Source organism: Gossypium hirsutum, chromosome A02 (genome assembly GCF_007990345.1).
Source record: "Gossypium hirsutum isolate 1008001.06 chromosome A02, Gossypium_hirsutum_v2.1, whole genome shotgun sequence".
Lineage (NCBI taxonomy): Eukaryota > Viridiplantae > Streptophyta > Magnoliopsida > Malvales > Malvaceae > Gossypium > Gossypium hirsutum.
This window is the reverse complement of record NC_053425.1, coordinates 16,831,326-16,842,810: the sequence shown is the minus strand read 5'-3', so window position 1 is coordinate 16,842,810 and position 11,485 is coordinate 16,831,326.

Below are 11,485 nucleotides of genomic sequence, written 5' to 3'. Positions count from 1 at the left end.
TACACTTATTTAATCCATTTGAAATTCCAGACAGTACTAACTGCCTCACTGTCACCTTAAAATCATATCTTGATCCAAAACTCGAAAATCAGTTTCGCAATTTTCCCTGAACTAACTCATATATACATCTACAAATTTTTCTAGAATTTTTGGTCAGGCCAATTAGTACAGTTTATTAGTAAAGTCTCCCTGTTTCAGGGTTCGACTACTCTGACCTCCACGCACTACGACTTGGATATCTCCATACAGGCTTCAATACTGAGTCATTTGTTCTAATGAAACTAACTCAAAAGAATCTATAAATAAAGTCATGACTTCTAATTATCTCTGGTTAATTTATAATGAATTTCCAAAGTCGGAACAGGAATCCAGAAACCGTTCTGGCCCTGTTTGCGAAACCTAAATATCTCTTACATACTGTTCATATGATCGTTTCGTTACTTCCTATGAAATAGATTCATCAAGGTTCGATTACATAATTTATTCACTCTTTAATTCATTCTATTGTTTTAGTGATTTTCACATTCCGTCGCTGCTGCTATCAGCATCTATTTTTAAGTAGACTTTACCTATTACATAGTTTCCATGATTCAACTAGCCCTTTGCATAAATAGCACAAAATATGATCATGATTAACCATTCCAATGGCTAATCGTTCCCAAAATTCCATACCTCTTAATGAACATCATACAAGACGATTATAAAATTAAGCTCAAAGTGTATATAAGCCATTTCGCATGGCTATCCAAATTTATACAAAACCAAAGGGTCCATGACCAACAACAAAAAGGGTAGTCCTATACATGCCATTTCAAAGTTCAACCAAAAGTGTACCAAAGGGCTTTGATAGTGTGGGCGACTTCGACTTCGACACTCCCGAGTCCGATAGCTGACGAACCAAAATCTATAAAACAGAGATTCAAAGAACGGAGTAAGCATTTAATGCTTAGTAAGTTTAGCAATGAATTAGGCTCAACTGAAGTATAGCATTCATATACTAAACGGATAATTTCATATACACATATATTCTCAAAATCAGTCCTACTTCACATTTCCAACCCTTATATTCATACATAAGGGATCAACTTAACCAAAAACCGGAAGCTCCTTAATCGACTGAGCGAATGCTATTTAAGAGGAATCAATTAATCCAATGCATGAACAACACATACCTCGTTGTTGAGATTTTACGAGCGTATTAATTGAAATTATTACAGCAGATCGCTCATTCCCAAACTTAAGAATCTTCGGATTTAGCCGGATATAACTACTTGCGAAGGCCTTCGGGTCTTAGCCCGGATGTGGTCACTAGCATAAATGCCTTCGGACTTAGCCCGGATATAGTCGCTAGCACAAATGCCTTCGGGTTTTAGCCCGGATATAATCGCTAGCACAAATGCTTCGGGTCTTAGCCCGGATATAGCAACTCGCACGAATGCCTTCGATCTTAGTCCGGTTATAGTCACCTGCAAAAGCCTTCAGGACTTAGCCCGGATATCATTCGAATAACCATGCACATATATCAATAATCATGACACATCCATATTTCATTTTCATTACAAAGCTCAAACACAAAACACTTATCACACTTACAAATTTCGGCTCAATAGCCACATACAAAGAGCATGATTTTGATTTACTCAAACATAATCTAATCAATCATAATCTAAGCTCCATTACTCGAAAACTTACCTCGGATGTTGTCGAACGATTTCGGCGGCTATTCGATCACTTTTTCCTTTCCTTATCAACTTTGGTCCTCTAAGCTCTTGAGCTAATTCAAACAAATTTAGCTTATTATAGTCTCATTATGCTAGCTTATGGCCAAACATGACAATGAATTTGATGGGTCATATGGCCACCTTTAGCTCAAATACAAAATGGCCATACGCATTTTTAATCACATTAAGCAATTTAATACAATTCATTCGAACATCAAAGAGAAGCTCAAGGTACTTAGCCCATATATACATTAGACATTAGAGTCACATATGTACGAATCACGATCGAATTCAACATATTAGCTAATATTTCCCCTTAGCCGAATTCTAAGTCAAGTAAAGCCATCAATATGCTTACCTATGGCCGAACATACACATCAACTTATGTACTCATTCATGTGGCCGAAATACATGTCTATGCTGAGGCCGATTGCAACGCTTAATACATTCTACAAGTATGGTCACTTGTATTGACTAAACCCCATTTTGTTTCAAGTTCAAAACTTGGCTAATACACATATATACACTATAAAGCATCCTCTCCTTTCATCAATTCAACACATGCATTACTCATTAATATACAAATTTATTCAGCCTTAGCACACAACTTGCTAGCCGATTCTTCTCCATCTAGCATCTAATGCACATATGTGCTCATTTGTTAGACCCTACTTCATCCAACAACACCATATTTCCCTCTACTTCCTACCATGGCCGAATGCTCAAGATACCTCAATACCGAACTTTTAGCTTGGATTGCTTAAAGACTTGGTGATGAGTTCAAATTTACCTAACACCTCAAGCATCATAACACATCCATATAGCTAACATGCTAATAGTCTCAAGGCTTCAACTAAAACTTTTGAAGCCTCTTAGTCGAATACTAACTCTCTAATAATCCCAAATCCATCCATGAGATAGTTAGAATTTAGACCATCATCCAAGGATGTATGAACTTTCAAAGCAACATTAAACATACCTTAATCTAGTGAGCCTCCATAGCCGATTTCTCCAAGCTCATTCCTTCCTTCTTTCTTCTATTAGGCCAAAGATGTTCAAGGATGAACACTTTTTTTTGTTTTCTTTCTTCCATTCACGGCAAAAGGGGGGGAAACAATCACACACATTCTTTCTTTTTTTTTCATCATATTCCCTTCTTTATTTATTACCATGCTCCTTATTTTATTTTCCTAACATACATCACTAACATAACATGTTTGTGACATGTTTCCACCCATAGCATGGCTGGCCACTATGCTTTAATTTGGCTAATTTGACATGCAAGGACAAGCACTTTCCCACATATATTAATAGGCCACTTGAACACTTGCCTAGCATATTTTTAAATTGTATCACATAAGTCCCTACTAATAAATTTCACATACACTGACCAAATTAAAGTATGGAACTATCACACAAGCATTTACGCACATCATAACACAGAATATAACCTTTAATTATTTATAAGACTCGGTTCGTGGTCCCGAAACCACTTTCCGACTAGGGTCAATTTAGGGCTGTCACAACTCTCCCCCACTTAAGAAATTTTCGTCCCCGAAAATCTTACCGGTAAATAGGTTTGGGTATCGTTCCTTCATAGAGTTCTCGGTTTCCCAAGTAGCTTCTTCGATTCCGTGTTTGAGCCATAACACTTTTACTAACGGAACCCTTTTGTTTCGCAACTCTTTCACTTCACGAGCTAGGGTACGAATTGGTTCTTCTTCATAACTCATATTGGATTGAATTTCAACCTCTGATGGATTAATTACGTGTGACGGATCAGATCTATAACGTCGAAGCATCGAAACATGAAAGACGTCGTGAATCTTTTCAAGTTCAGGGGCAAAATCAATCTATACGCAACTGGACCAACTCGTTCGGAGATTTCGTACGGCCCAATGAATCTCGGACTCAACTTGCCCTTACGGCCAAATCTGAGTATCTTTTTCCAAGACGAAACTTTAAGAAACACTTTATCTCCCACCTGATATTCAATGTCTTTTCGTTTCAAGTCCGCATATGATTTCTGACGATCTGTGGCTGCCTTCAGACTTTCACGGATTACTTTTACTTTCTGTTCAGCATCTTTAATCAAATCAACTCCGAAATTTTACTTTCACCGAGCTCGGTCCAAAACAATGGTGTACGTCATTTTCGACCGTACAAAGCCTCGTAAGGCGCCATCTTAATGCTTGACTGAAAACTATGTTGTAAGCGAATTCAATCAAAGGTAAATACCGCTCCATGAACCACTAACTCGAGGATGCAACATCTCAACATATCCTCAAGTATCTGAATTATCCGCTCGGTTTGACCATCGATTTGTGGATGAAAGCGGTGCTAAATGCAGCTTGGTACCCAAAGCTTCTTGCAATTTCTTCCAAATCGCGAGGTGAATCTCGGATCTCTATCCGACACAATAGAAATCGTACCCGTGAATCTCACAATCTGAGAACATACAACTTAGCTAGTTTTCCAATGAAAAATCTGTGCGTACGGGATAAAGTGAGCCGACTTAGGCAGTCTATCCACAACAACCCAAATCGCATCTTCTTACTTGCCGATACCGCAACCCAGATACGAAATCCATCGTGACACGATCCCATTTCCATTCAGGTATCATGATCGGCTGGAGTAAACCTGTAGGCACTTGATGTTCCGCCTTCACTTGTTGACATATTAAACACTTCGATACAAATCGGAAATGTCTCGTTTCATACCACGCCACCAAAACTGGCGTCTCAGATCGTTGTACATTTTCGTACTCCCCGAGTGAATTGATATTTGGCTACAATGAGCTTCATTCAGAATCATCGAAATGAGTTCTGAATTTCTTGGAACACACAAACGACTTCTGAACCTCAAACAATCGTCATCATCAATTTGAAACTCTGATTCCATATTTGGAACACATTCAGCCCGTTTTGCAACCAATTCATCATCGGCTTTCTGAGCTTCACGAATTTGATGAATCAACAATGGTTTGGCCTTTAATTCCGCCACTAACACATTGTCGGATAGAACAGACAAGTGTACATTCATCGCTCTTAAAGCAACAGTGATTTACGACTTAAGGCATCCGCAACCACATTAGCCTTTCCCGAGTGATAGTCAATGACAAGTTCATAATCTTTCAACAACTCAAGCCAACGCCTTTGTCGCAGATTCAAGTCTCTTTGAGTCATCAAGTATTTGAGACTTTTGTGATCCGAATATACATGGCACTTCTCCCCAAATAAGTAGTGTCGCCATATTTTCAAAGCGAATACGATGGCAGCTAGTTCGAGATCATGGGTCGGATAATTTTTCTCATGTGGCTTCAGTTGTTTCGACGCATAGGCCACAACTCGACCTTCTTGCATCAATACGCAACCCAACCCAAGTAGGGAGGCATCACTATAAATGACAAACTCTTTGCCTGATTCGGGCTGCACTAGAATTAGAGCTTCAGTCAAATAAGTTTTTAGTTGATCAAAACTTTTCTGACATTTTTCCGTCCATTAGAACTTAACATCTTTTTGAAGTAGCTTCGTCATTGGTGTGGCTATCATCGAGAAACCTTTTACAAACCGTCGGTAGTAACCGGCAAGTCCCAAAAAGCTCCGAACCTCAGTAATATTTCTCGGAGGCTTCCAGCTAAGTATGGCTGAAATTTTGCTCGGGTCAACTCGAATACCCGATGTGGATACCACATGACCCAAGAAGCTAACCTCTCTTAACCAGAACTCACACTTACTGAACTTAGCATATAACTGCTTATCCCGTAAAATTTGCAACACTAATCTCAGGTGCTCAGCATGTTCGGTCTCATCTCTTGAATAGACCAAGATGTCATCAATGAACACAACTACGAACCGGTCCAAATACTGTCTGAAGATCCGATTCATTAAATCCATAAATACTGCCGGGGCATTAGTGAGCCCAAACGGCATCACTAAGAACTCGTAGTGGCCGTATCTCGTTCTGAAAGCAGTTTTGGGTATATCTGAATCTCGAATTCGCAACTGGTAATAACCCGATCTCAAATCTATCTTTGAAAACACTGAGGCTCGCTTTAGTTGATCAAACAAATCATCAATACGCGGTAACGGATATTTATTCTTTATCGTCACTTTATTCAGCTGACGATAATCAATGCACAACCTCATGGTTCCGTCCTTCTTTTTCACAAACAATACTGGTGCACCCCAAGGTGAGAAACTTGGTCGAGCGAAACCTCTATCCGTCAATTCTTGCAACTGAGCTTTCAACTCTTTTAACTCGGTTGGTGCCATACGATACGGAGCTATCGAAATCGGCATAGTCCCAGGTACAAGCTCAATACCAAACTCTACCTCCCGAACAGGTGGTAAACCTGGTAATTCCTCGGGAAAAACATCCGGGTATTCACAAACCACCGGCACAGATTCGAGTTTCTTTTCTAACTCTTTGTCATCAAGTACATACGCAAGGTATGCTTCGCACCCCTTTCTTACATATTTCTGGGCCAACATTGATGATATTACAGCTGGCAACCCCTTTAAGTCCGTAGACTCAACTCGGATTATCTCGTTATTTGCGCACGTCAAATCAATAGTGTTGCTTTTACAATTCACAACCGCATCATGCACGGTTAACCAATCTAAACCGAGGATAACATCAAATTCATCAACGGCAAAAGCATCAAGTCCGCCGGAAAATAGGAACCTCGAATTACTAGGGGACATTTCTTACACACTTTGTCGACAAGCACGTAACGACCCAAGGGATTTGACACCCGAATTATGAACTCAGTAGACTCAATAGGTAAAGTCTTACTGGATGCTAAGGTTTACATATATAAGAATGAGTAGAACCAGGGTCAATCAAAGCAATCACATTAGTATCAAAGAGAGTAAAAGTACCAGTAATAACATCTGGCGAGGAAGCATCCTCGCGTGCGCGTATCGCATAAGCCCTAGCAGGAGCACGAGCCTTAGATCTGGTCGTAGCATCCCTAGATCCTCTCTAACCACCACTAGCATTGCCCGTATTTCTAGATGGTCTACCTCGAGCAGTGGTAGCACCCGGTTTCCCACTCTGATTTGCATTCTGTTCAGACAACCTCGGGCAATCTTTAATGAAGTGGTCAACTGACCCGCACTTGTAACAGGAGCGGTCATGGAATCTACAACTCCCCGAGTGCCATTTACCACAATACTGACACTCCGTTCTGTCTCGACGATCATTTCCAACACTGGCGACCGAAGTGACTCGTGCACTAACAGGGGTCGATCGCGATCTCGTCTAGATAAGCCCGAAGTGTCTCTAGATCGGCCTAGGCCATCTCTAAATTTCTTCGATGACTGTGGGAAGGGCTTCCCCGAAGACCTCTTACGAAACTCCTTTGTTTCTACCTTAGCTTTTCTTTTCTCCATACTGAGCTCCTTGGCTTTGCAAGCCCGCTCGACAAGTGCCACAAATTCTCGGATTTCCAAATGCCAACATACAACTTTATATCATCATTCAGCCCATCCTCGAAACGTTTACACATCACGGCTTCTGAAGAAATGCATTCCCGTACGTACCGGCTAAGCCTTACAAATTTTCGTTCATAGTTGGTAACCGACATGGAACCTTGTTTAAGTTCAAGAAATTCCTTCCGTTTTTGATCAATGAATCTCTGACTGATATACTTCTTTCGAAACTCGGTTTGGAAAAACTCCCAAGTTACTTGCTCTCTGGGCACAACAAAAGTCAACGTATTCCACCAATAGTAGGCAGAATCACATAGCAAGGAGATAGTACACTTTAGGCACTCATCGGGTGTGCAAGATAGCTCATCGAGTACCCGGATAGTGTTGTCCAACCAAAATTCCGCTTGCTCGGCATCATCGCTGTCCGTAGCTTTAAATTTAGTAGCTCCGTGTTTTCAGATTCTGTCAAATGGGGGCTTATTCAACCTTATTTGGTCAGTTACTAGAGGTATTGTAGGTGCGGGGTGGTATTAGTCGAGAATGGAGGTTGTGGAACAGCCGTATTAGTTCGAATGTATTGGTTGAACCAATCATTCATCACGCTATAAAAGCTTGTCTAGCTTCATCATTCGGATTACTAGCATTAGGTTGAGAGTCCGCCGGCGCTGTCCCTTGTGCGGGAGCAGGCGCTACACTCTCAAGATCATCAGCTATCGCTCGGTTGGGATCGGGATCCATTACTATAAATAAACACATTTGCAATGTCAGAAATCACCACACTATCAAATAATCACATAAAATGGCATGTATAGCTAGACCCAAACGCATTACGGTAGTCCTAGAATCGACTAAACCGTAGCTCTGATACCAATAAAATTGTAACACCCCGTACCCGAGTCCGTTACCGGAGTCGGACACGAGGGGTTCACAGACTAAATTCACTTATTCTCACAGTCCATTTTGAAAATTTCCAGACAACTGACTAACTGCCTCACTGTCACCTTAAAAATCATATCTTGAGTTCCAAAACTCAAAAATCAGTTTCGCAATTTTTCCCTGAAACTAGACTCATATATACATCTACAAATTTTTTTCTAGAATTTTTGGTCAGGCCAATTAGTACAGTTTATTAGTTAAAATCTCTCCTGTTTCAGGGTTCGACTACTCTGACCTCCACGCACTACAACTTGGATATCTCCATGTACAAGGCTTCAATACTGATGCCATTTATTTCTAATGAAACTAGACTCAAAAAGGAACTATACATATAAGTCATGACTTCTAATTATCTCTGGTTAATTTATAATGAATTTCCAAAGTCAGAACAGGGAATCCAGAAACCGTTCTGGCCCTGTTTCGCGAAAACCTAAATATCTCCTAACATACTATTCATATGATCGTTTCGTTACTTTCCTGTGAAAATAGATTCATCAAGGTTCGTTTACATAATTTATTCACTATTTAATTCCATTCCTACTGTTTTTAGTGATTTTTCACATTCACGTCGCTACTGCTATCAGCATCTATTTTTAAGGTAGACTTTACCTATTACATAGTTTCCATGATTCAACTAGCCCTTTTGCATAAATAGCACAAAATATGATCATGATTAACCATTCCAATGGCTAATCGTTCCCAAACATTTCCATACCTCTTAATGAACATCATACAAGACGATTATAAAATTAAGCTCAAAGTGTATATAAGCCATTTTCGCATGGCTATCCAAATTTATACAAAACCAAAGGGTCCATGACCAACAACAAAAAGGGTAGTCCTATACATGCCATTTCAAAGTTCAACCAAAAGTGTACCAAAAGGGGCTTTGATAGTGTGGGCGACTTCGACTTCGACTTCGACACTCTCGAGTCCGATAGCTGACGAACCAAAATCTATAAAACAGAGATTCAAAGAAACGGAGTAAGCATTTAATGCTTAGTAAGTTTTGAGCAATGGAATTAGGCTCAACTGAAGTATAGCATTCATATAACTAAACGGATAATTTCATATACACATATGTTCTCAAAAATCAGTCCTACTTCACATTTCCAACCCTTATATTCATACATAAGGGATCAACTTAACCAAAAACCGGAAGCTCCTTAATCGACTGAGCGAATGCTATTTAAGAGGAATCAATTAATCCAATGCATGTACAACACATACCTCGTTGTTGATATTTTACGAGCGTATTAATTGAAATTATTACAGCAGATTGCTCATTCCCAAACTTAAGAAATCTTCAGGATTTAGCCGGATATAACTACTTGCGCAAGGCCTTCAGGTCTTAGCCCGGATGTGGTCACTAGCATAAATGCCTTCAGGACTTAGCCCGGATATAGTCGCTAGCACAAATGCCTTCGGGTTTTAGCCCGGATATAATCGCTAGCACAAATGCCTTCGGGTCTTAGCCCGGATATAGCAACTTGTACGAATGCCTTCGGATCTTAGTCCGGTTATAGTCACCTAGCACAAAAGCCTTCGGGACTTAGCCCGGATATCATTCGAATAACCATGCACATATATCAATAATCATGACACATCCATATTTCATTTTCATTACCAAAGCTCAAACACAAAACACTTATCACACTTACAAATTTCGGCTCAATAGCCACATACAAAGAGCATGATTTTGATTTACTCAAGACATAATCTAATCGAATCATAATCTAAGCTCCATTACTCGAAAACTTACCTCGGATGTTGTCGAACGATTTTGGCGGCTATTCGATCACTTTTTCCTTTCCCTTATCCAACTTTGGTCCTCTAAGCTCTTGAGCTAATTCAAACAAATTTAGCTTATTAAAGTCTCATTATGCTAGCTTATGGCCGAACATGACAATGAATTTGATGGGTCATATGGCCACCTTTAGCTCAAATACAAAATGGTCATACGCATTTTTAATCACATTAAGCAATTTAATACAATTCATTCGAACATCAAAAGAGAAGCTCAAGGTACTTAGCCCATATATACATTAGACATTAGAGTCACATATGTACGAAATCACGAATCGAATTCAACATATTAGCTAATATTTCCCCTTAGCCGAATTTCTAAGTCAAGGTAAAGCCATCAATATGCTTACCTATGGCCGAACATACACATCAACTTATGTACTCATTCATGTGGCTGAAAATACATGTCTATGCTGAGGCCGATTGCAACACTTAATACATTCTACAAGTATGGTCACTTGTATTGACTAAACCCCATTTTGTTTCAAGTTCAAAACTTGGCTAATACACATATATATACACTATTAAAGCATCCTCTCCCTTTCCATCAATTCAACACATGCATTACTCATTAATATACAAAATTATATTCGGCCTTAGCACACAACTTGCTAGCCGATTCTTCTCCATCTAGCATCTAATGCACATATGTGCTCATTTGTTAGACCCTACTTCATCCAACAACAACCATATTTCCCCTCTACTTCCTACCATGGTCGAATGCTCAAGATACCTCAATACCGAAACTTTTAGCTTGGATTGCTTAAAGAACTTGGTGATGAGTTCAAATTTACCTAACACCTCAAGCATCATAACACATCCATATAGCTAACATGCTAATAATCTCAAGGCTTCAACTAAAACTTTTGAAGCCTCTTAGTCGAATACTAACTCTCTAATAATCCCAAATCCATCCATGAGATAGTTAGAATTTAGACCAATCATCCAAGGGATGTATGAACTTTCAAAGCAACATTAAACATACCTTAATCTAGTGAGCCTCCATAGCCGATTTTCTCCAAGCTCATTCCCTTCCTTTCTTTCTTCTATTAGGCCAAAGATGTTCAAGGATGAACACTTTTTTTTGTTTTCTTTCTTCCATTCACGGCAAAAGGGGGGGAAACAATCACACACATTCTTTCTTTCTTTTTTTTATCATATTCCCTTTCATTATTTTATTACCATGCTCCTTATTTTATTTTTCCTAACATACATCACTAACATAACATGTTTGTGACATGTTTCCACCCATAGCATGGCTGGCCACTATGCTTTAATTTGGCTAATTTGACATGCAATGACAAGCACTTTCCCACATATATTAATAGGCCACTTGAACACTTGCCTAGCATATTTCTAAATTGTATCACATAAGTCCCTACTAATAAATTTCACATACACTGACCAAATTAAAGTATGGAACTATCACACAAGCATTTACGCACATCATAAACACAGAATATAACCTTTAATTATTTATAAGACTAGGGTCAATTTAGGGCTGTCACAACTCTAGCATGGGTTTATGCTGGAAGTAAAGTGTGGCACTGTAGTATGCCATTACTTAACATGCAAGTTGTTAAGTGG